The following is a 27301-nucleotide window of genomic DNA, read 5'->3' as shown; positions in this document are numbered from 1 at the left end:
TTGCTCTTGGTACTCTTGTTCAGAACAGAATTGCCTAGCATTTCGGTGCTGGACTGCCCAGGAGGGTGGGACCAGACTGATATGCAAATGGATATTTCTCCTTTGTGAAAGGTACAGTGAGATGCAATGTGGTTGCAGACCATCCTGAGTAGCAACCTCCCCATATAGCAGGGTATTTGGCCATGTTCATTCTCAGAAGCGGGGCTCCCAGACCGTTGTATAAATATCTTTTTCTATGAGACTACCAGTCTCCTCCTATGCAAATACCTCAAAGTCACATCCCCTCTATACTGGGGTCCATTATGCTTATATCGTGTACTCACCGTGGTATTACAAACATCATTAAATGCACAGAGGTTTTCACCTTGGGTAATTAGACCCCTCAAAGGGAGCATTACTGCAGGAGACATAATTAAGCCATCAAGGGTGCTACGACTGAGACTGGGCCTCTGCTGTCTTTCTGACACCTGCAGTCCAGCACAAAAATGGCACATCCATTCTTCTCTGCAAAATGTTAAATGCAAGACTCAGGCATTCAGGCATTTTCCACAGGGATAGATGGGCTCTCACCCAAATAAAGGTGAAGAGGAAGACCCAGAAGCTTACCTTACTCAACATGCACAGCTGAACTCTGGGCAAGTCCTATTCTTGCTTGCTATTAAAAAAATATATATTTTCTTTACAAGGACACATCGATTGTAGCAGTGGGCCTAAGACTGACCTTCATCCCGCAACTTTACCGGTCGCTCAAAACATTATTGCCAATACCAAAAGCAAGTAAAACACGGTTGTCAGTCATCTCCTCCCTCAATGTATTTGGCAGAATGAGGATCTTGTATCCCAAAACTCTGGAATATTTTTTCCCCATCCACACAAAACATATTTACAAATTGACAGCATCCTCCTATAGATGTCTTTTAGCCTGGCTCAGTGTGGCATGTGGGCCTCCACGATCTCAGAACATGCCCTCATTTGGAAAGTTCTTGATTTGCACACACACCCACTAGAAACATGGACCCATGGAATGAGACATAACAATTCTATCAGACCAGAACATAAAAGGCCAACAAAATGTCCCATCAAACAAATTTCTTCACACACATTATCCCGACTAGCCCCAATATACAGGTCAACTGGGAGGCATACAAGGCTTCCTTAAGAGGTAATCTCATCCCACAAAAGTGCTTTTGCTAAGAGTGAAGACGAGAGAAAATTATAACATGGGTTTAAAACAAATTTTACATGAAGCCACAGCAGAGGCCCACACAATTGCTGAACTGTGGAAAGCCAAATGTATATTAAGTGCACTCCTAACAAATCGGGAAACCCAACTAATAATTAAGACTTCCTATTTTCCATTTCTATTGATTTTTACGCATACATACAAATTAGAATCTCTGCCCTCTGCAACTAATCCAGAACAGGACTGCAAGACTTATCCTTGGCCTGAAGCCAAGGGACCTTATCTCTCTAGCCCTGAAATATTTCCACTGGCTACCGGTGTCTGCAATGATCATGTTCAAGACCCTATAAATTGTCCACAAGGCTTTCTGGGGCCAGGACATGCACTACATGATATAATATAATATGATATGATATGATATGATATGGCATTTGTAACGCGCCTATACACAAGTGTTTCAAGGCGCGACGAGGCAACGAAGGGGGAACAGAGGGAGGACAGAGACAACGATCTTACTAGACCAAGTGACATTGACATTGCTCAAGTGCAGGGGAGGGCAAACGTGCCAGGGGAAAGGGGTCGGGGCAGTGTTGCACATAGAATCAAAACAATAACAAGAAGTGTGGCCAACAGGTGGCAGATGCACGGGCAAGTGCAGACAGCAGGTGTCCAAAAGTGCAGGTTTGGGCACTGTAGAGTTACAGGTACAGACCCACGTACAAGGGTTTGCCGGGAAGCAGTGCGGGTGTGCAGCTGGGTGGGTAGGGACATGGGCCCAAAATCATCAGAGGGTAGACAGGTGACCAATAAAGTATCAGGCAGGAAATCTGCTGCGGAGAGGAAGACAGAAGGCAGAAGCAAAGAGAAAGGTCTTGAGGTGCTTCTGGATCCAGAGATGGTTCTCCTTGAGTGTCAGAGAAGCAGGGAGCCTGTTGCAGAGGGAGGCTCCAGCTGAAGAAAGAGATCTACCACCAACTCATTGCTTGGAGAAGCGAGTCATCCTGAGGGAATTGGAGGTGGAGGAGCAAAGAGCTTGAGTAGGACGGTATTTACAAAGAGACAGTTGGAGGTATTGAGGATTCAGGCCCCAGAAGGCCTTGTGGACGATGCAGAGGGTCTTCAACTTAATCCTTGCAGCCACTGGGAGTCAATGCAGAGATTTCAGTGCTGGAGAGATACGTTCCCTGGGTTTGAGGCCAAGGACAAGTCCCGCTCTCCTGTTCAGGATGAATTGCAGAGGGCGGAGAGTAGAAGCAGGCAGATTTAGAGAGAGGCTGTTGCCGTAGTCCAGCCTAGAGACAACCAGAGCTCTAGAGACAGTGAGCTTCTGGCGGAAGGAGAGGAAAGGAAGAATACCTCTGACAATGCTCTCTTCCAAAATACCTTTCGTCTCTCTAAGGGTTAGACACTTCTCCAGGCAGAGGATGGGGTGTAGATCTCTCTCCTCTGCAGGTGCCTCCCTCTGGAATGGTCTCCCTGCCCCTCTCAAACTTGAGTCAGACCACCTGGAGTTCCAGAAGCAGCTCAAAATGTTCCTCTTCTCCTCTGCTTTCTCTCTCTCCCTCCCCTGCTGACCTACCTGACCTATCTGTTTGCTGTACTGACTGGTTGCTTGGCTACCCTCAGAGACTCACTGGGTACCAGGGTCTTTCTTGATCAGTCACCCTCGCACTGCCTCCAGGCCTACCATGCACTTAGGGGCTGTAACTGTAACCCTACAGTTCCTTGTTCTCCTTGCACTACCCAGAGCCGCATTGTCCTGGCAGCCCTTTCTCAGAGCATTGCTGCCCTGTGTTCCCCTCCCTTATCCCTTGCACTTCTCCCCTCTCTTTCCCCTTGCACTTCTTATTCTCTCACTTGCACGATCTAAATGACAGAAGGCCTAGTAAAGTCGTTTGTCTTGTCTTCCATCTGTCGTCCCCCCCTTGTCTTGTCTCGGCTAAAAACACTTGTGTACGGGTGGATTATAAAATACTTATCATATCATATCATAATCTGCTTCCTTTCTCTATTTCTTTATACAAAATAGAAAAATGGAAAATAGAGTATTATTTCTTGGTTCCCCATCATTTCAATAATGCATTGCAGGCCAATTACATTGCAGACTGGCAACATGGAAAGTCTAAATGCTATATGAAAAAATTGTATTAATGTTCTTCAGATTGCTAACAACATATTATAGGTAAGTAGAAACCAAAGGAGCAACCATGTGTAGATATGGCAAAAAGGAGCTAACATTGATATAGAGAAACCCAGTTCTATTTATGTCAGGTTTGTGTGTGTGTTTTAATAGATGCATGTTTTTCATTCAAGTAAATACAGAATGAAAACTCGTTGCACATTATCTTTTTATATGAAATATGTTAAATTTGGATGAAGCCAAGTGAGGGAAGAGAGTAACAACCATCATAGATACGCAATAAATTGTGGGAATAATCAGACCAAGACATTGCTGTCCCTTCACCTCTTTCTACATGTCTCGCTTGAAGAACTACCGCCTTCCATCCCCAAGATGGATTTTGTACCACTTTTGGCAAGAAGTTCCCAGCAAAGTGGAAAGCACCATGACCAGATGGCTTTCAAAATGAATATTAAGAGACATTTGCTCCCATGCTGATTTTGAATCGCATTTAGCTATTTCATAACAAAATCTCCCACACAATCTAGGGTGTCTCCATTTTAGGCATACAGATAATTGTCTTCCCAGAGTTCACTAAAGATCCGACTGATATCAAGTCTTTTGTTGAATTTCACTCACCAACTATACACGTAACATATTTACCAAAATTCTAGTTTATTACCTTAATACGAAACTTCCCAGATTAGTCATGTCAGAACAGGTGATCTGTTGGCTGCCTCAGAAAACATACAGCAACTCTGCATTTTCCCATAAAGGGCTAATGAAGCCAAGGATCAGCACACCCACTCCCTCCTTCCCTGCAGCTCTCTGGCCGGCCTCCCTTGGCCCTCTTCCTACTCCCACTTGCAAGGCTAAAAACCTCAGGGTCATCTTCGACTCTGCCCTCTCCTTCTCCCCTCACATCTCCGGCGTCTCTAAGAAGTCACACTACCAGCTGCACCTCCTTAGAAGTATTCTTCCTTCCCCCAGAAGCTCACTGTGTGCAGAGCCCTGGTCCTCTCTAAACTGGACTATTGTAACAGCCTCTATCTAAATCTACCTGCCTCTACTCTCCGCCCTCTGCAACTTATCCAGAACAGGACTGCGAGACTTGTCCTTGTCCTCAAGCCCAGGGATCGTATCTCTCCACGACTGAAAGCTCTGCACTGGTTCCCAGTGGCTGTGAGGATTAAGTTCAAAACCCTCTGCATTGTATACAAGGCCTTCTGGGGTCTGGGGCCAAAATACCTTCAGCTCTCTCTTCCTAAATATCTTCCTTCTCGAGCTCTTCGCTCATCCGCCTCCAACTGCCTCAGTGTCAGTCACTTCTCTAAGCAACGAGTTGGGGCAGACTACTCTCTTCGGCTGTGGCCTCTCTCTGGAACAGCCTTCCTGCCTCCCTGAAACTCAAGGAGAACCATCTCTGGTTTGGGAAGCACCTCAAAAACGTCCTCTTTGCCTCGGCTTTCTCTCCCCCTCCCCTGATGATTTCCTGAATGAAATTGCTCGGGTTACCTGGCCACCCTTTCTGAATGCTGGCCCAGGCCTGTCTGTCTACTGCTGACTTGCACTGCCTCCCTGGCAATCCCTGCACCTGGGGACCGTTGTTCTGTATCCCTAAAGTCCCCTTACCAGCACTTTTGTCTGCACTTCCTTGCACTTGCCACCAGCTGGCCATTTATTTATTTTCTTATGTATTACACTTTTTCCCATGTACTGCACTTTCCCCTCTCCCTTCCCCAGCGCACTTTTCCTTTTCCCCCCTTCCCATGCACTTGTGCGATCTGAATGACACTTGGCCTAGTAGGATCATTGTCTGTCCTCCTTTTGTCCCCCCCCTTGCCTCGTCGCGCCTTGAAACATTTGTGTATAGGTGCGTTATAAATGCCATATCATATCATATATCATATCAAGGAGCCAATGGCTGCAGCTACTAAAGATGCCAACCAAAAAGCCATTCAACTGGTTTGAAAGGCCGTACCTCTTCAAGCTGTAGTGGATGATCTTTGGGCTGCATATTTAATTGATACAACTAAACTAAAGTCCACCCTAACAGTCAACAACACTGTGTCAGATGCCTTTGGTTTAAGGCAAGGTACCAAACAGGGCTTCCCTGTTGACAAATATTGTACTATGTGTAAAACCTGTCTCTTGATATATGGCTTATGTGCATTCAAGTGGACTCTTGGATCCATTCTCTTCAAACATTGCTCTATGCCAATGACATGCTACTGTATAACCCACTCGCTCCGATCAGTGGCATTGACCAGTATTGACTAGCGGTGGCGGCGTGTGTGTGTGTAGCTGACACACAAGATGTAAGCCGTTAGATATTGTTACTGTGTTGTATGGAAAATGCAGTGCAACATGGCGAAAACTACTGCTCGTTTCACTGCGGAAAACCTCCTAACAAGAGAACCGAACTGTATCTAGGATTGACTGCCTATTTGCAGTAGTAACTTGTAGTTCACGGCGTTAAACTGTGGTATTGATATTTTGGTAGACTGGAAATACTGTGCCATGTGTTAGACATGTATTAGCCATGTATTAGCCATGTGTTAGTTGAAATGGAGCTTGCAATATAACAGTTTAGAGCCTGCCTCGAACGAAATAGAAGTGACATACCTGTTGGGGGGCTCTTGTGGCGCTTACTGCTTGCACTACACGACGTATCGTTGTGATACGTTAACAGAGCAAATAGAAATACGAGGTGATCGTTGTGTTACTCGTACTCGCTAGCACCGCTTTTTCTATTAAGATCTAAAGATGTTGACGAGTAAGCACTATAATGAAAACTTGGAAGAAAATACAAATACACATGTGAATGCGAATATGAATGTGAGCAAAGAAAACAATTTAATTAAATCTAACCCACGTGGACGACGTGGTTGTCTGGCACAAATTATCACAGATACTGAGAAGCAAATGGTAACCCGTACTATGACGAGTTAGTATTCCAAAATTAACCCCACCGGCTTGCCAACCTTGAGTGAGGCTGATCAAGCTGCGCTGGAGGGGACAAACGAATTGCAGCTATCAAATGGTTGTGTTGGGTCTAAACTAATAAACCATTTGGTCCTATCTGCTGAGTTCATTGAGAATGATGTGGTGATAGACCGAGTTTTGAACTCAGGAAAAAAAAGAAAAAACTGGTGCCTCACAAGGTCACTGAACTAAGAACACTGGGGAAAATAGTATGCTGAGTAGGGATGCAAACACGCGATCCTGTGCAATAACAGACATTAAACGTGATTTGAACCACAAACCAAGTATGACTGACAGACGTGTGACTGGTGAACTAACTGTGAGCGATCAATTAACTGTGGCAATCCTAGCTCAGCCAGTTAATGCTGCTGTGGTCGCACTAATACACCCACCTCCAATCGATATTCCTGAGGATATGGTCGACGTAGATGACCAAATAGACCTAAATATGAGTACGTATGAGATGGAATTGGAATATATGGGTGCTTTATTAGAGACCTCGATTCAACAAACAGGAGTACACGATGGTATTGCACTAGATGATTTGAAAAAAGAAGTGGTTATTGATGAGGAGACAATTCAATTAACATGTCCAAAAGGAACTGCAATATTGGCAAGCCCAGGCCCCATGATCTCGGAGATAATTGGCACAAAAGCTGATCTTTTGGAAGCGCAAAGCAAGAGTTCCGCTCTTGATAATACATCTAATGGAGTCATAGGGGTACAAGTTGACAAGATAGATAAGCTAGACGCAGAATGTGATACTGTGCTAATGAATGAGCCGACACATACCAACAAAGTTAAAACTGCCAGTTCAGGAAGTACTGACAGCGTGACCTCAGACGAAATGTTCGAAGCTTTCGAGCAGTTGTTAATCATCTTGATTGACAAATGTAGCAATCTAGAAATTAAAATGTATCTCCTATCCCTATTGCTACATAAGAGCATAAATAGAGGCAGGAAAAACATGCAAGACAAACCTACCAACACTGATGTATTGGCCCCACTGAGTGTACACATGCCAAATACTGTACAACAAGTCCCTCTTCTCCTCACTGCAACAGGTAATGGGAAGAGGTCCACCACAAATTACACCACTATTAAAAAATTAACATCTAAAAACTTGACAAGGGAAAAGAAAGTGGTATCGCAGGCGATAATGTATGTCAAAAGACTATGTCCAAAACAAGGTGCAACAACTTTGCCCCTAGCCTGGTAAACTACATCTGATCCTGTAGTACTGCCAGTAAGTGAGCAAGAAAAAGTGGAAAATCATCCTGCATCTAAGAGACACCGTAGCATAAATATAGGAAATAACAACTGTGTAGCAAATGATGTGATTGTAATGTGAGAATCACAGCGTTAGAACCAATACCAAAGACTGCAAAACACATCAGGCAATTATCACTGAATTGTGGGCTGCCAAGAAAAGGCCCTTGCCAGCTACCCCAGTAAACCTCCAAAAAGACACACCTTGTAAAACTTTAGAAGTTGTGCAACTGCAAGCGCTTCCATCTAATGGGCAAGCCTTACCTCTCAATAGAACTGCTATATTGAGCCTATTTCATAACATCATTCCACTTCGTGTAATGTTGTCTGACGATATACAACTAGTCGATCAAGTTGATCATAGCCCAAATAACATTACTAACATGCAGTTTAAATGTGCGGCTTTATTGGAATACATAATCACATATCAAGATGCCTTATTCAAACTGGAATACATTAGTATAATATCGCAAATAACTGCCAGTAACGTTAAATCATCCTGTAAACCAATTCCACCTGATACTAGTGTTTCACAAACTCAGGTGCCTGTTAACTGTGTTAATTTTAGGAATACAATGAAGCAGACCAGAACACAAAACACCAATAGTACACACCAATGTTACTATAGTAATACGACCCAAGTATCAGGACCCTTGATAGATAATCCTCCTAAAAGTGATAGGCCATCCCCTCACCCTCAGTGTAATAATACTATGTCAATGCCTTGTACAGCACAGGCGAATAACACTGAGCCTGAATGTGGCTTCTGGCAATGGCTGCCTACAGTCTTCAGAACTCACTTTGTGCAAATGTCACGATGACATCGACATAGTCACGTCGTGGAACACTAGGGGGTTTGCCCACATTTTTAGTGTAGATGGCTTAATCTCATGCATAGACAGCTTTTCGCTGATAGCACTCCAAGAGACCTAGCTATGCGAACAAGTTGACTTTGACAGTCAGGTAACCATTGCTAAACTGGCTACTAGAGGGCCCATAGGGAGACCAAAAGGTGGACTGCTGATCTCAGAGTCAGACACGTGGGAAATGAAAGAAATTAAGTGCACCGTGGAAACAGTGTTAGTGGCAAAACTGTCCCTTGGGGATTTAAAAATAATACTCATAAATGTTTTTGATCCGCCGAACCATGTTGCCACAGTGGCTAATATTGGTGCTGTGAAAGAGATCCTTAAGATATTTAATAGGGCTTTTCCGATAATTGTAGTGGAACTCAAAACGATTAACACACCATCGGCCCCTATGTTAATTCGAAATAACTCTAAGAATAGAGGGAAAAAAAAGGAAATCTCCAATGGAAGAGCACATTATGACCAGGTTGAACGGTCACTGCCCAGGTGACATTCCCATGGCTTATACGTGAGTAAGTGGAAAATCAGCAAATACTCTTGATTGCATATTCATGAATAAATTGGGAGTACCCTTAATTAGAGACATGGCTGTAATACAACGAAGTGAAAGTGATCAATGCCACTATGTGCCTTATTAACCTCATTAAAAAAAAGTGAGCCAGCAAACCCTGAGAGCCACAAATGGAGACATAGCTTTCAACTGGCAGAGAAATAGAATAAGATGGAAAGAACAACCATTTGATAAAGCAGCCAATCTACTTTTAATGAAATTTATGAGGATAATAATGCGAGAACCAATAGGGAAAACATTGACCAGGAGTTCATAAGTATGACTCTGATCATAAAAGATGCCTCGATGGAGAAGCGCAAATACAAAAATCCCATGGAAAGAAGTAATAAATCGCAACATAGATGGATAATACATGATCTATATATTGCTGCTGCAAAAAGCGATCTTAGAATGGCCATTTGGAATGTAGTATTCAGCCACACAAATCCAAAGTCAGTAAGTGAAGTTGTGTCAGGTGTTCGAATGCTTAAAAAACTCTACCACTATTGGTTGAGATACCACAAAAATATGCAAAATGAAAACTTGTGGAAAGGAATAGCCAAATCAGCGCTAAAAAGAGATACAAATCGATTCTGGGAAATAATGAGAGGAACACAAATGCGCTCCCTACCTGTCATTGGCGTCACTGTGCCAGATTGGGAGAGTTACATTACCAATACACTGGGTTCAGAGCTGGGTGAGACTGACAATACTCCAATGTTAACTGATGTGTGGACATGTTTGCCTACACCGCAGAATAACTTATATGAATCTATAGCAAAAGGCCCGGATGGCATTTGCAATGCACTAATAAAAAGAAACCAGGCAGAATGGGCAAAAGGGTTGTATCTACTTTTTAATCACATTGGGACTTTTGGACTTATTCTAGCGACTTGGCGAGAAAGCCAAATCTTGCCAGTATACAAAAAGGGCCGATGAATCTTCCGGGAAACTATTGATTTCTGGCGATGATCGATGCCCCCTCCAAAATGCTGGCTGAGGTCCTATTAATAGAACTGAATAATTGGATTGATACAAATAAGATTCTCCCCTAAAACAAAATGGGGTTCATCAAACACTCTAACACGGCCTACAATCTTCTGATTTTGATCACTGCAATAGAATATACTTGGGAAAGAAGGAAAGCCAAGGTTCATGCAGCATTTATTGACTTCTCAGATGCGTTTGATGCTATACTGAGAGGGAGGCTCTGGAAAAAAACTACAGGATTGGAACATACCAGGTGGCTTATTGAAGATGTTAATACTGCTTTACACTGAAACTTCAATTAAAATTAGACTCGATGGAGAAGGCAGACTATTGGCACCATTTAACACAAGACGTGGAGTGAAGCAAGGTTGTGTGTTAGCGGGCAGACTTTTCAACCTTCACCTGTCAGATATGGGGCTAGAATTTACATCATTTGTGCTATGTCCTGTAAAGGTTGGTCGTTATTCACTAAGTTGGTTGGCGTACGCTGACGACTTGGTTTTAATTGACCATACCCCACCAAGGACTGCAGAAACTGGTAGATTTACTTGGGATGTATGCAGATAAGAATGGCTAAACTAAAGCAATGGTATTCTCAAAAGACACTCGTAGAGCTCGAATTTATTTATGCACACTCAATTAGGTTATACTAGAAAATGTTGACACCTATAAATATCTAGGTGTCCACTTACAGAGTCATTTAAAATGGGATAGACATTGGTGTGTGACAAAGAAAAAATGCGACCAAGCAAAGAATATAGTAAATCGCTTTATGTATAGACAACAAGGAATGTCATTTGAGACAGTACTATTGCTTTAATTAGCCAAAGTTAAATCTATTGTCATGCATGGAGTAGAGATATGTGGCGGTTATCACCTAGCTGTCCTGCAGAGGTACGCAGCGAAAGCATTGCGCAAATTGTTTGCTCTTCCACCAACTCTCCCAGTTGAATGAATCTATCTCGAGTTAGAAATGGCGGAATAACATTTGATTTAACTAAGAAAATCATGTGCTTCTGCGATAAAATGCTAACATTTCGAAATGATACTATTATTGGGGAATTCAGAGCAGCCTTCTGTAGTCTTGCTAATTATCTAAATGTGGGTACTTTGGGAAAATTGTTCCGTACATGTATGAAATCGGAAGATGGATGCTGCGCACTGAATCAAGATGGTGTAGTCTTCATGGTTAAAACTCGTATCAAGGAAAAACTGATAGAGATTAGTAAGGAACAACGTTTGACTAACCTACTTGCATTGAAATACCACACCGTGTTTTGTGAATACATCTTAAATAAAGAAAGGAAGCCACTATACCTGACAGCATACCCAAATGGTGCAACAGCGAGGCAATACATTAGATTAAAATTTAATTTGACTAATGCCTTGCAAACAACGGGTATATAGTTGAGGAAACCTTGTGATAAACGTTATTGTAAATTGGGTGGAGTCGACATACCAGAAACATTGGATCACTTGCTATTTGAATGCGAAAGTCTGGATGGAATGCGCTGCCAATATTTAAAAAAATATATGATAATCGATTAAGTTTAGCTGATCTACCCAATTTTTGGCCAGCCTTTTTAAATGGACATGATTTTAAAATGATTTTTTACATTGTAAAATTCTACTGAAAATGCAAGGAAATTATGGAAATATTAACTTGAATTGGTTTTAATTCATTCTGCTCTCTACTGTGTTTTAAAGTTTTTTTATGTAGTTATTCAATGGAAATTGTTATAATGTTGTTGTTTGTAATTGTTGTATGCACAAAGCTTACTGCTGAATGTTTGATAAAATAAAATAAAAAAAAATAGCTACTGTATGAAACGGATCTATGTGATTATTACGATGGACGAAAATGCAGACTTTTTTTAAACCCCTCTACACCACATATGATAGATCACCCGCACCCCCCATATTAATATTATATCCTATACCCCCCCACATATATATGTGGTGTAAGGGGGGGGGTCCAAAAAAATAAAACAAAGTCGGCATTTTCGGCCTTTGTAATTGTCAGAGCGACATTTTGGTACGATTTCTATGAAACTGCTTGGTCACAGCATTCATGTCACATACAAAAGCATTAAGTTCGGCTTCTGGGTACAAGGTCAACTGTGACAAAACAAAGAGCCTTCACCTTAAAAATATGGCCACCAGCCAAAATGTACATGCAAATGAACAGAAATCCACTATCCGGGTGTCCAGTTTGTCCCTACCTTTGATCAGACAAGACACCACAATTCTCTGTGAAGTGCAAACTCCTGTTAGCAAGTGGTTCATCTTTACATATGTCAGGGTTATGTTATGTTAATGTAACTTATTGAGCGCACGTTCATCAAGGTATCATGGCGCTATGAAAAAGAGAGATGAGAAGGAACAGTAGCAAAAGTGTATTGAAAAAGGTAGGTTTTCAACAATTTCCAGATGATTGAAAGATTGTTTCAAGGCCAGGGGGAGATCATTCCACAGTCGAGGGGCAGCGACTGAGAAAGCTCTAGCTCCAATCCGGGTGCGGTGTAAAAAGGAGGAACAAGAAGAAAACCAGCAGAAACAGAGCGTAGCTGTCATGTCAGGAGGTAGCGTATGAACTTGGAACAAAGATATTCGGCACCCTGATCATGCAACTCCCATTTTACCAGACAGAGGGACTTAAGAATAATGCGCTGGGACACCGGCAGCCAGTGTAGATACCACAGTGAAATGAGACCCCCATAGGGGGAGCCTGTTGCTACTCTGGCAGCCATATTCTGAAGATGCTGCAATCTCTGAATTAGTGCTTTAAGCTGAGCCAGATAAAGCGGTGGAAGAGGGTTGTGTCAGTTACGATGATCATTACCCTCAAGACCCTGCATTTCCTATCTAACCGGACCCTAGGATACAACCAGTGGACAAAGTGGGCGGGAGTGGTTGGGAGTGGTGCTCCTCTACTTAAAAAAAAAAGAAACCGTTGCAGAATGGTTTAAAAAAAATGTTTTTGTATTGGCTTTTTATGGTTACACGATACAGTTAACCTTTTGCCATCACAAACATCACTAAAATTATTTTGCCCTTCCAAAAAAGTTTCATTTGTTAAATTATTCAGTTACTCGTTCAGTTCCAAGGCACCCTTTCCAATTTTATGGAATATTTTTCCCAGCAATTTCACCAGTGCCAAAGTCAATGGAGCTCAATGACCCAACAATAGTTCTTTCCACCATTCTTGAGGGGATCGCGAGCCATAGCTCTTTGTCACTTCCGTCATTAGGTTCAGTCTACTTTTTTTCATTACTGGACAGAATAATACCAGGTGTTTTAATGTTTCTACTATTGTTTCCTCGTGGCAAAGTCTGCAGTTTGTCGGTGAATTGTTACCTCTCCTTCCGGATAAAATCTCTCTAGTCTGAAATAGATATAAACAAAATCTCATAAATTGGTCTCTGTAGTACCAGTGCAGAAACAATTGCAGGTATCTAGATAATGAATGTAGCTTTCTTGCTTCCTGGAATGGTTTCCCATAATATTTCAGCGACTGTCGTTCTTCTTGCGTGTTTATCCAATCCTGGATGTATAGCTTCCTTTTTACTTTGCCGGATTGTTCCGCAGAGTTGAGTCCGATTTGTCCAGGTCTAATATATTTGTTTGACATATCCTTCACCATTCAGACAGTGTCACGTCATTGTTCTTTAACAGGGCTTCTCTTAATACTGAAAAGCCTTCACTCTTTGTATCATCTAGACATTTTCTGTAGAAGCATAGGGAATTCCAGATGACAATTGTTTTCATGGCTGTTAGGCCTAATTCCATCCGTATGGCTTGGATATGGGTACTCTTGAGTAGCCGTAAAGAGGTTTTCCAGAATAACCCCTCGATCTTTGACCAATGTTCCCACTAGAAGGAAAATGAATTTTCTGCTCCATACATCAATATCGGGAGGACCTTCATACAGTAAAATGTAATTAGCGGAGCAAGTGAGAAGCCACAAAATCTTCTCATTAATAGCTGCCCTTGACTTGACACATTTTTAGCTTTCATTCTCAAGTGAGTCAAGCCTTAGGATACCTCTCGTACTTATGTTCAAATATGGCCCCAAGTATGTCAGCAAACTTACTTCCGGGATTGTGCTTCTCATAAAGTGCCACATGAGTGCCTTTTCGTGTTGCGCTTCGAGCCACCTTTGAATACCAGTACCATTGACTTTGATGGATTAATTTCCAAGTTGTTTGCTACCACATACTTGTGCAGTGCATCCATCTGTCTCTGTAATCCGACCAGAGTTTGGTCCAGTAGGACTACGTCATGTGCATATATCAGGCGCCCGATCGTCTGTTGACTAATCTTGGGTGGGAAGTACCTTATGCTGTGAAATGCGTCCTCCATGTCTGATATGTAAAAATTGAAGAGTTTGGGTGCCAGCTGATGGCCTTGTTTAAGTCCTTTCTTGGTTCTAATTTCTTTTCTGAGAAGACTTGATCTGTTTAGTCTAATACATAGCTGAGTAGAGGTCTTTTATCGCTTCTGATATTTCATTGGGGCATCCCTATTGCTGTAGTTGTCCCCAAAGTTTGTTATGACAGACGGTGTCAAAGGACTGAGAAAGGTCTATGAAGGCCATATGCAGCTTCTTATCTTTATTTCTTTCTACTTATGCCTTCAAGGTGTTAATGATAAAGATGTTGAGTGCCGTGCCCACCCCCTTGACGAAGCCTGCTTGCCATTCACCCCTGTTGCCCGATCCCGTACACCAGTTTGCTAGGTTCTTCAGAAGTAGTGATGCAAACACCTTCCCTGTTGCATCCAGCAACGCTATTGGCCGGTAGTTACTTGTTTCGGAACGGGATCTTTTCTTGTATATTGGAGTGATGACATATTTTTTCCATGTCATGGGGACTAATCTTGTACTCATAATATATTTGAATAGAATCATCAGAAGTGTTGACCATTGTGTCAGATTCTCCTTCAAATTGGCATTTGTCAACCCATCTGGACCTGGCCCTCTAGAATTGTTCAAGCTTGTGATGATTGCTTGGATGTCATGTAAATTGAAATTTAAACAGTTTGATATTTTACTGGTCCTTTGGAGCATTGATCTGGTCGTTTCTTTGGGGTCAAAGTATTTTGAAGAGTATTTGATCCATGTTACTGCTGAAATATGATTTGTCAACAGTGCATCCTGTGGCGCGTCCAAGTTGTTTATCATGGACCAAATTTCCACTGTGTTCTTAGATTGTATGTTCATGAGCATCCTCTCTGCATCCTTGCGAACTAATCGCTTTTTATGGATTTTCCGCCAGTTGTGATACTGTTCCTTTAGCTTATGGATCTCTTCTTTTTGGTTGATTATTGTATGTTTTTTCAAGTCTCCTATTAAGTTGATTAGTTGCCTTGTTTCCCATCTAACTTGGTCAAAGACATGTAATCTACAGATAGACAGCTTCTGCCCGATACCTTTCTTGGTCTCGTAGGCTTTTAGCAAAGGTAGATAATTTATAGGCTGATCCATGTGTGAAGGATTGCATTAGAGTATAGCCCTCTCAAGGTTTCCTTGCAGAGTTTTGACACTCTCAGGTCTTATTCTGAGCCTATTTCTACCCGGGTTAACTTCTGGCATATGGTTGTATTGTGTGCCAGAAGTTTGCCCGTTAGCTGACCATTTCATGGGCAGAAGGTTATGATCACTTGTTGCTTTGCCCTTGATCTCTAGTGAGTCCACTAGCATGATCATTTTCCATGAGATTTGTTCTCCATTCTTTCCTCTCCAGGTTCCCTGCCCTGGTATATCCCTGTAGGTGTTTCCATTCAGTATCAGAAGATCTCTTGAAGATATTATGTTTCTCCAGCATTGCCCCCTTATCTGGGAGGCTGTTGTCATAACTAGATCATCATTTAATTCTGTTCAATTTTTGTCAATTTAGATCACCACCCAAGATAAGGTAAGGGGTGCTCCATTTTGCTACTAGATCATCAATGATGGTGGCCACCTGATCAGGGAAATCTTCTAGATCCGGGACTCCTGGATTCCAGTACAGGTTTATAAATGACATGATCTTGTCTGGTGTTTCTTTTCCATAGCAATCTTACCTGCAACTAGTTGAATGTATGGATTCAGATTGATATCTTCTAACAGTTCAAATTGCAGTCTAGTACTGATGGCTAATAAAAGGCCAGACATAGGACAACCTCTCTTGCCTTTCACTTCTGGGTTTAGGTATATGATGTAACCCTCTAAGGTCGGTGGTTCTCTCAACCAGGTTTCTTGCAGGTAGATTACATTGTGTTCCCTTATACCTGATTCTTGCTTGTTTGATAAATGAGAGAACCCCCTCGTATTCCAGCTGGCCAATTTGAGCTTTTTCCTCACCCGAACCACTTTCCGTTAAGGCTTTCATATCTTTTCAGCAAGGAGCGAGGCCAACCCTTTCCAGTTCTCCTTTCCTCCTTCATTGTCTGTGTTTCTCGTTCCCCTCTTGTGATGGTTTAGCCTAGTTAATACCCCACTTGCATAGGGGCCCAATTCTTTAGAGAGGGTAACATCCCACTTTCTAGTGGTTTCTCCGATGCTCCTTGTTTTTCTCAAGAGTTCTAGTTGTGATCTTGGTGGTCGTTCAAACCCTGAGCTAGGCTCATCGTACTCCCTTAGGTCAAATCCCATCAGTCGCAGGCGACCCACCTCTTTCAATAACAACTGTGTTATCCGTGGCGTAGCTAGGTGGAGGATGACTCTATCGGTCTGATCTTCTTCTGGAAATTCTATTATAAAAAGATTGTTTGTCGACAAGGATCTCAGCCCTGGGATGTGATGAAAAAGCCTAATCACGTCTGCCCTGTTTAGGATTAGACCATCCTTCAATGGCACCATTCTTTCTAGTAATAGGGTTGACGATAGTACCCTTTGGTTTTGGTAATCTTTAGGTCTCCTGCCCTTCTCCTGCTTTTGATGTTTCCTCATGTGTTGACTATTATTGTGGTCCTTACTTCTACTCAATTTCTTGATGAGTCTCAGAGGCGATATCACGTAGGTATCCTTCATGAGCACCAGTGGTTTCTCTACCACTCGATAATGGACTTTCGTTGGTGCCATCTTCATTTGTGTTTTTTTTGGTACTGGCCGGCTATTGCTTTCTATTGCTGGTTTACTCTTGTTAGATGTATCCTGGTCCTCTGAAGAGTACTCCTCCAGATTCCCAGTTACATCCCTCAAGGGATTTTGTAGTGGTAGGTGGCCACCCGTGAGAACCGGGTTGTTCGGACCAACCGGTTTCTTCAACCATCTTGGCTTATTGTCCTCGGTCTCCTCATCATTGCTCTCCTGGGTTTGTGGTTGATAGGTCGGATCTTCAATCTCTGACAGTTCTTCCTCCTCAGATTCGTGACTCGAGATGGTGCAAGTTGATAACAGTAGTAGCTCTGCCATGTTTATGTCCTCTTTATTTGTGGCATTGTCAGCCACCTCCTGGTTGTGCGACGTGTGGCATTTATTTGGTAGGGATGATGTTGCGACAGAGGTATGCGTGAGCAAGCTCCTTCACAGCGTTCCACTGGTAGTTTTAGGTAAAGTGATATTTCTAATAAACACTCTACTGCCATAGGTCTTTTTATTCACTGGGAGAGACTAGTTCTTTGAATTCTTCTCTTTAGCTCCATTGAGTGCTTCTTCTCCTTTCAGTTTAATCTTTGCCGTTTGTTTCTTCCGGGATGATAAAATGGAAGATAGTTGTATTTCTTTTTGGGTACTTTTTGCCCTAGAAAAGATTTAACATAGTTTCTGGGGTTGAGTGATGTCCGAGTCATTGCCTTTCTCAATGTTAAGTGATGCTTCCTGAGGGACAATCCTAGGTTGTATTGATTGAGGCGATAGTATGAGTTCCAGATCTGATGTTATCTCCTCGAGATCTTCAGTGTTGCTTGTTCCCTTCTTACTGTTTGGCTTTGACAGCACCCCATGGTTTTGTAAAATCCGGGTAACCAAAGGCTGGGGAGCATTACTTGAGGTTGGTGATTTTTCTTGATCCGTCTGGGATTCTATGCTTTTGGAAAAATGGGCCTGCATTGAGGTTTGTGTCTCCAACTGCTGTCGATGTTAATGTCACACCGTCTGTAGCTTTCATCTTTGCCAGTTCAAATCCTCGTGACAATCTCCTGTTTTGTTTTTCCTTAATCCAGGGGGTCCAAGATGGTATGTAATAGGCTTGCAACTTTTGCAGTACTGTTAACCATATTGTTTTGGATCCCTGTCACAAAGCCCTCGACGTACACCATTTTGGAGAGGAGCATCGGTAACATTGTTGTTTGGTCTTTGAGCTGCTCACCCACTTGCTCATAAAGTTTTATAAACAGTGCCAATATTGTTGTTAACGTTGAAATGATGTGGAAATCGGACTCGGCTGCCTGGCCTTTCAAAGATCACCTGTGTTGGGGAATTGGTCCGTTTCTGTAGACTGAAAAGTATGTGTGATGGTTGACCCCTGTGTCCCTGTGGGTTTTTTATGCAGTACTCTAGAGACCCCTCTCACATTGTCTCCTGCCAGGAATTCAATGGACTTAGTTGAGGTTGCCAGTGGTCCGCTTAAGCTGGTATAGATGGATGGTGGAGTCCAACTTTGTTTCCTGGAATCTGACCCTGCAACCTGGACATTGTTGAGATCTGAAGTCCCTATTTCCGCGGTGGTCCTCTGGTTTAGTTTGCCCTTTGACATGTTTAGCAATTTTTGCTGTTGATGATCATCCGCTGTCGCCACTATTAGTGATGTTTCCAGCATTAGTTGGTCGAAGATTTCTCTTTGCGCATGTTGATACGTCTGCTTTGTTGGTGGTTTGCTCTGATATGTGTGAGTGGGGTTAATGCGGGTAGTTCTGCTTCTTAATTGTTCCTGGAAAAAAAATCTGTACACGTTCAAATCCTGGTCCAAGTTTAGTGGCGTTGGTTGGCAGATGTTCTTTTGGGTATGAGTTGTTACTAGTGATCGGTACCCCCCTGCATTAGGCTGGTTAACCATTCCTGATTGTCTACTTTCCGCAGTTGTTACCAACTTATGTTTTGGTCCTCGTGGGTTATTCAAGGTAATGTTAGACCATGTACTTTCTAGGAATGGTAATTTCAGCCCTTGAGGCTCTTGAAAATTAAAGTCCTTCATTGGCATGTGCGATCTGCCTGTATTAAATGTGGCAACGTTTCTTCTTGTGGCTGCGTATTGCTCCTGCAGGTGGTGTTGTTTATCACGTTGTCTGTTGTTCATTGTACTCACAAAGCCCCCCTCTTCTCTTTGTTCCTCTGTGAGTTTGTATCAGTCTGCTCATTTGAGTGACACTGAGTGTTAGACACTAGGGGGGCCTGGCTCTATCAATACCCCAAGGTTTCACTATGAGCGTCCAACGAGCAGGGACCCTCTCCGGTTTCCACTGGAGAGGTTACCCATTGGTCTATTGGGTTCGGTGTACCTAGAGTTTGATTTGGTGTGGATTTGGGGTGGATACAATGGGGACTGCTGTGTTTGTGTTAAGCAGCTGCGCATCCATGTAACTGGCAGTGCTCGCTGTTCCTGCCACCTCAATGTTTAGGGGCGGTGGCATTCTGTCCCGGGAACATGGCTGATCCGACTATTGTTGGCTGCCGATGGGTTTCTTTCACTTACATTCAGAGTTTCCCTGAGTTGAGATTGCAAGTCCAGGGCCATTACAGACAAGCCTTCCACAGACACTGCACCACCCTTGTGTGCAGATGCTAAGGTTTACAGTACTTGAGGCAGTACCTAAGTCCCGGGGCTGCGATGGTGGGGATAGGCGAGGCTCCTCCCGTGATGGTGCACTCCTGATGTCCATCTGCTTGATTGTCAATCCCTCTCACGCTTCCAGCTGTCGATGCTGAGGTCGAAGTTGACTAAGTCACCCGGTGCAGAACCTTGCCTCCTGCAGCCCTTCACACACGGAGTCAAGCTCTCCTAGCAGGCAAGAGGGGAGAAATACAATGTACGTCTCTGTGCACCCTTGCACACAGTCACACAGTCACTCTGCCTCACTCCGCCTCGGCTCTGCCAAGCTAGGGTGTTTTGTAGAGAAAAAAAATTAAAAAATTAAAAAAGTTAAGCAAGCAAAGAGAGATTGCTCAGCTCCTCTAGCAGTCCAGGCAGCCCACAGTCACTCTGCCTCACTCTGGTTTCACGCTGCCTCACTCACTCTGGTTTCACTCTGGTTTCACTCTGGTTTCGTTTTAAAATAAAAATGTAGGAAGAACTTGAAACTTACACTTTCAGTGCACTGTACTTAACGTTCCCTTAAACAACATGCACATTTGTTAGGGGGTTTGTATTGTGCATGGAGGGTGGGAGGCAATGGGGTTTTAGGGGAGCACAGCCTTGCCAGTAGGGAGCATAGTTCCACTACTTCTTTTCGCACACTTCGACCACTGGGTACAAGAGATGGAAGTGTGGTAACATTCTCTTAAAATATCCCTCTATATCACCAACATGCATTCGTACATGACAGACCAGGCCTCCTTTTCTCTGATCTATTGAACTTTGGAAAGTTGGAATTTGCTCCAAGACCCTCTGTGTAGGGCTATCACAGCATAAACATTCAAATGAAATAAAACAAAATAACCTCCCAATTTCTCTATCTCACCCCTTTTTATAATGCAAAAGAGGGTAGAAGGAGATAATCATCTAGTTTTTACTTTGGCACAGAGAAGAGCTCAGCCAGAATCTATAATTGTAAGAAAATGGGTGAGATTGCCATTCCAATGTCCCATGTCTACCGTACAGCCTTTGCTTTGAGACGAATATCTCAGTGGCTTCAAGTAGACACAGAGATCATTCCGCAGCTAATGTGGGTGTAGGCTGGACAGTCTCAGATTGACCTTTTAATGATAGCAATACTTCTATACACGAATTGATGCAGACTCATCACTTACAATCGCGTTCTTGTTTTCTCAGCTTTGATGCTCAAAGAGTTCTAGACAGAAGCCCTGGTCCCATGCTATATTGTGACATACCATGTTCTTGGGCATTTCCGATATTTTGGTTGAGTGCTCCAAGTATGTTATGTTATGTTAAACGAATGTGTTAAGCGTGCTCACGCCCGAAAGCACCATGGCGCTGAAACGTGAACAGAGTAGATTAGCATCAGAGACTAAAACACAAGTGTTTTCAATGAATGGGGAAAAGCAAGGTGGTCCACAGTCTCACGGAATGTGAGAGGCAGAGCATTCCAAGCCTTGGCGGCAGCTACTGAGAGGACACGTCCCCCAGTCTGCATAGGTCTGCACCGAGGAACCACTACAAGAGAAGCCGACTGAGATCAGAGACAGCCAGTAGGGGTACAATGAGGAAATTTGTCGTGTAAGTATTCAGCCCCCAGGCCATAAAAGGCACAGTGTACCATACACATGGATTTGAACAGAATCCGATTTTCCACCGGAAGCCAGTGGAGCTGTCTCAGCAGAGGAGTCATATGGGTTCCAAAAGGGCGACACAGGATGGCTCTAGCAGCAGTATTCTGCAGTAAATGAAGCTGGGTAATCAGGTGGCAAGGCTGGGCTAGATACAACGAGTTACAATAATCTAAGCCACTCATCACAAGCGCGGCTACCACAGGACCCTGACAGTAAGCAGGGATGAATGGGTAGTTCATAGAGATGGTGATCGTAGTGTAAACAAGGCCTTTTGCATGTGTCCATGTTTGTTGGGTATAATATGAAGCAATTTGATCAGCTCAAGTACAATGCTTACCTTTTGATGATGTTTCTTTCTTGAATATATGGCAACTATACAACATCCTTGAGGCCAGTTTCAAGTAAGGTTTGTTTGTGCAGGATGTCCCTGTTGGAAACCAGGGATTTCCACCAAAGCACATATAACAGCCCCAACAGTGAACCCCGCACATGTACTCCATACATTCCCCATTCTACCACTGGGAACTTACTGAGAACGTGAATGGGACAAGAAATTAACACCAGAGCAATAGCAGTTCATCAGAAATAATTGGTTATCTATATCCAACTCAGCTAACAACAATCAATTTTGTGGGTGGGATTAAGAATCATATGAAACCCACAAAGGCCATTTGAGCATTAATCGTATGCTGTAACTCATGTGAGCAGGGAGAAACTAAAATAGTTGCAGCCACAGTATTTGGCTGCAACAGTTTCTAAGGTTATTACTCAAAGGTTTGGTGGATGATTTGTACCATCCTTCGTAGTGACATCCAGCAAACATGATTCATTGTCACCGATGGCCCGATGATCATACTGCACCTGCATGGAAAACACTATGCAAAGCTATCCAGTGCCATCAAGATCTTAATATTAACCTTGTCACAGGCAACTGGAAAGTATTACTTACTTGGCGTGATGGTACAAGGTATGTTATAGGAAGAGAATGTAGTGTATGTGCACCAGATTAGATACAATGTTTTAGATTTCCAAATGCAAATGTGCCATCTTGAGATTAGTCTCAATCAAAAAGATGGCATAGGGTAACAGTCTGTTTCTTTTGTGTCTTAGTCCTATTTTCCTGGTATAATTAAGCCTCTCTCTCACTCTCTCTCTCACTATTTCTCTCTCTCTCTCTCTCTCTCTCTCTCTCTCTCTCCATCTATTATATATCACTGAAAAAACTTTAGTTAAAGTGTAGTTAAATTGAGCAGATTGCACGCAACCAGACACTTGAAATTCAGTAGATGATAGGCCTATTTGATAGGCCTATTTTGCACGTCATAAGGCGATATATTTAACTGTGGGATAGCCCTCCCTTTAGGAATTATGAACACAAATTGGACTGGACAATGTCTTTCCCTTATTATTATTTGTATGGACCTGTGCTATTAATATGACCTATACATTCACGTTTGCAAGACAATTCTAAATTCAGATATCCTTCATGTTTCTGTAAGCAATGCATGACAGAGTTATTTGAGATGTGAAATTATTAATAATTAATACATTTTAATATATGCTGTTTATATTATCTTGATTGGGAGCCCCTTCACTGAATTCAACTGTAGTCTTGCTTAGTATTTGCGCAACAGTTTAGAAAATTAGAGCAATAATGCATTTCTGTGTCTGTCACTTTATAGACATGTATGGTGCACATTCCTATACAAGAGCTTGAACTACTTGGGGTCTTGCTATCAACAGAAAACATCTGTTTAAACAGATACTGCAGTAATCATTTTAATATGGTGCTTTTCATGAAGCTGACACATAATGGATGTGGTTTGTGTGGACATCAATTTCCCTATAGTGGATATTATTATGTTATGTTATGAAATTTGGCATTTATATAGCGCTCTATATATCATTGGTATGACTTTAAAGCGCTAGTGGGTTGAATGCCCTCAGCGACCCTAGTCCAGGTCAGTCAAGAGAGTAAGATGTAATAGGGTGCGTGGGTGAACCAATTATGTGCACAGCTGATGCAGTTGCCCGATGGTACGTGCATCCTAGCATTAGGTGTGGTGGTATTTGAGATCAGTTGAATGTGTGCAGTCTGGAAGTTGGTCACCAAGACTGGGTTATGGCTGCCTTAGGCCTGTATAGGACACGTATGTGTGCAGCTAGGCTGATTTTCGTGGGGTATTGCGGCGTTCAAGCAGAATGTTGAGGTGTTTTTGGAGTATTGTTCGTATGTGAGCTGCTAGGCTGAAATTGATCGAGGGGTGTAGCTGTGCTCTATTGTGAGTTGGTGTAGAGAAGTGAGTGAGCATTGTGATAGGAGAAGTGAGTGTCTGAATGCAGGTTTTGTTCTTATGAGCCCACTATTTTGGATTTTAATTACGCGTTTGCAGTTGTTGCATTCTGAGTAAACTTATTAGTGACTTATAGTTGCGTTCAGTGGTGTCGCTGTTCGGTATCGCCTTGAAAAGCAGGTTGCAAGATCTCAGCGACCTTGGATGGTTTTATCAGCATTACGGAAAGAGCCAGGTTTTTAGAGCTTTGCATAAGGCCATGCAGTCTTGGGTGTCAAATATGTGGGGGGAGTGAGTTCCACACAGTTGGGGGCAAGGTAGAGAAGGCGGATCCTCCGATCCTAGCAGAATTGGAGGTTGGAATCACTAGAAGGATGGCAGTGCCTGATCTTAGCGTGCATGATGGGAGTTAGGGTTTTATCTTCTCCTGAATGTACGTTGGGCCGGTCTTGTGCACTGCTCGGTGGGTAATGCATAGGGTCTTGAAGGTGGCCCTTCGTCCGACTGGGAGCCAATGGAGGGTGTTGAGAGCGGCGGAGATGGTGTCTCTGTGTCCCAGGGCTAGAAGGTGTTTGGCGGCTGCATTTTTGGGTCTTTGGAATTTGTTAAGTTGGTATGCCGGCCTGTATATATCCTCTCTCTATATATCTACGGCAATATTATCTGTATTACTGATGCATTTTTTCTTATGTTAATTTACAAGGTAACAATTTCTTTTTCTTTTACAAAACAGAAGTTCCTGGGCTGTGGCCAGCACCATGTGGCTCTTTGTTTCTGGAGTGGCTGGCTTCCTTGTCCAGGCCTCTTAAAAAACAGGGGGTTTCACAAATGTAACAGTGATCCTAAATAAGAAAGAATAGGAATAGTAAATTATTTGTTTTCTGGAATACTATACAATAATTGCTAGACTCATTAAAGGTTTCTTTTAGGCGCAATTCAGGGGTTCAGTCACTGATTTAGTCTGTTCTTAAACACCTCAGATTCACATTGCAGACACAAACGTCCAAAAAGCATTTAAAGTAGAATAAGCATCCATTTCGGACTATGGGCCTCATTACGAATCAAGCGTTAAGGGGTTAACGGCGCCGTAAACGGCGCCGACCCTTAACGCCTGATTACAAGGTCCCTTAGCGCCATGGTGATATTAACGCCTGCTTTTTGCAGGCGTTAAAATCCATGGCGCTAAAGGACCATGGTGCTAATTACGCCACCGTAACTTACGGTGGCGTAATTAGCGCCTTCCCCACTCCCATTATGCCCTATGGGGCAAAAATGGGAATGGGGAAGGGTAAAATGGGAAATGGGGATTTACCGCCCCACTCACCTTGGAATGGGGCAGTAAATCCGCCATCCACCATGGTGTAAACATAGTTTACACCATGGTGGTAAGGGTACGACCCAGGCGGTAACTTACCGCCTGGGTCGTAATGAGAGTGTATGTATTTTGCTTTTCACAACTTGCCGTTATAGCCTGTTTTTTTTCCTGCCGCTGTCTCTGTTACGAACATAACAAGACATTCCATTTCGGTGTCCTTGGTCACTTGACAAAATCATTGTGCCTGAAAGCTTGTGTACAGTGTAGAAATGTTTGACCATAGCTCATATAGTGCCCCTTGATTTCATTGTGCCACAATAAATGCTTTTTCGTATGCATGCGTTAAGATGTGCCCAGAGTATGAGTTGCCATGTGAGTATGCTGCTTTCCCTGCGCTACTCTAAATTCTTTAATACACAGTTTTGAACCCTCCGAGTGGTATGTATTTTTCCAACCTATGAAGCCTGAAAAGTAGATCCACGCAAGCTTGACATATGGGCAACTTTGTCCCAGACCTGCAAATGAACTGGCCTGCTGTTCACAGTTACCAGTTTAATTGTATCCACTATAGAGTCTAATTTGTTTTCTGACTTTGAGAACATTCAGGCATGTAATTGCTAATTTTACTATAGCCGGTAAGATAGCTCATTGGGTTGAGTGCTCACTGCTGCAATGTGTGTGTGATCTGCACGTTCGAATCCTAGCAAAGCCAACTCAGCCATTCATCCTTCTGAGGTCAATACATGAGTACCAACACAGGTTGGGTGATATCGCATGTAAAATGTCTTTGATATAAAGCGCTTAAGCATAAGTGCTATACAATAACACATCATTATCATTTGATGTTGGACGTCTGCTTGCATTCACAGTAATTTGGTATTATGGCCCAACACACACTGATATTAACGATGCATATGGTGATCCATTCGTGTATGAAATGTATATCACATTACAGTGATATCGTAACCATATTTTTCGTAGTGCACTTAGGAACAATGCCATGTGATGCCAGTTCCTTTTTTGTCAAGGGGTGAAAGGTCGTGTGCCATCACATCCCGTGATGTCACTTGTGGTGGGGTCAAATTACATCACTGCCTGTGATGTCACCAGAGGTCAAGGGCCATGATGTCACTTCCGCTACCCCTGGCATTTTGGTTGAATTGCGTCCCTGACAACTCCTCTAACTCACCTACACAATTTCTACACAGCCTTTCTCACGAAATAAACATTAAGCAAATACTGCCAATCTTTGATCTACCGTTGCTCTCGCTAGTGTTGTTCTCAGATAGGCATACTGGCTTATTGCATCGAAGTGGGAAAGTACTTTACTGTCTGTGGAGCTCATCTTTGATGAGCATTTATTGTAAATGAATGATGTAAAAACCTTGGTTAAGGCTTTTATGCCATTGATTCACATTACGGCTCATTTTCTGGATTTGTATGGCAGAGTGGAGGGGCGAACCACAACTTGTGTTGCCGCCACCTCCCTTTCTGTCCGCCATAAAAACTTTTCTGAATTTGTGCTGTCATCAACAAGTGCACTCTTTAGGAATCCATTGTACATGCTGTCTGCCAGGCTCACATGGCACGCAGCATGTACAATTAGAATTAAATGCTGCCCAACATGCTTGCATGCAGTGCAGCATTTACTTGTAACTGAGAACACTGCTTACCATGCACGCATGGCAAGCAGCATTCACAAGTAAAATTAAACTTTGCCGACATGCTGACATGTCGGGCAGCATTTAACTATAAATGTGAATGCTGCGTGGTGCTCACAATTAACACGTTCAGAAATTCGTGATGACGCTTTACTTTGCAGTCCTTCTCAGTGACTGACATGTTCTAAAACGCAGCTACTTAAAACACTAGCATGTCTGAACCAAGCTAGAGTTAGGTTCAAGATGGATTCTGTTATGGGTTCATCTTCGCAGCGCTTTTCCTCAATATTCTAATGTAGCGTCATGATATCCTTCCTACAACACGATGCCAAAGGCCTGATTTACAACAGCATTTTACAATGGCTCAATCCCATTGAAAACCGCTTTGTGAACCAGGCCCCTTGTCGGGAGATGATAACTGGGACATTGAGACTGGGATATAGGTGAATTACAGCCATTGGCTGGCCTATATGATCTTTTAAAAAGTATGAAACATGGAGCATAATGAACTACAGGCATTCCTTACGTGCATTCCTATTAGTGCTTAAAATAATGAATAACAAACAAGGAGGATTCCATCTCAAGCACTGGTGGTGAGTCGTTCTTTTTCTAATATATCCAGGACTGTTTGGTTTTTGATGTAACGTTATTGACTTCAAAAAGTCATAGTAAATCAACATTCAAAGCTGGTCTTCTTT

The 27301-nt window shown here is 42.8% G+C and overlaps 1 protein-coding gene across 1 annotated transcript in view; it reads left to right on the top strand.

Moving 5' to 3' along the window:
* USH2A (usherin) overlaps positions 1 to 27301 on the top strand; it is a 4817015-nt gene that overhangs the window by 1501197 nt on the left and 3288517 nt on the right. The gene's annotated exons all lie outside the window — the stretch shown is intronic.

This window comes from Ambystoma mexicanum, chromosome 4q (assembly GCF_040938575.1).
Source record: "Ambystoma mexicanum isolate Mex_15411 chromosome 4q, UKY_AmexF1_1, whole genome shotgun sequence".
Taxonomy (NCBI): domain Eukaryota; kingdom Metazoa; phylum Chordata; class Amphibia; order Caudata; family Ambystomatidae; genus Ambystoma; species Ambystoma mexicanum.
Note: the sequence above shows the minus strand (reverse complement) of the source record. Positions and strands in the feature narration are given on the sequence as shown.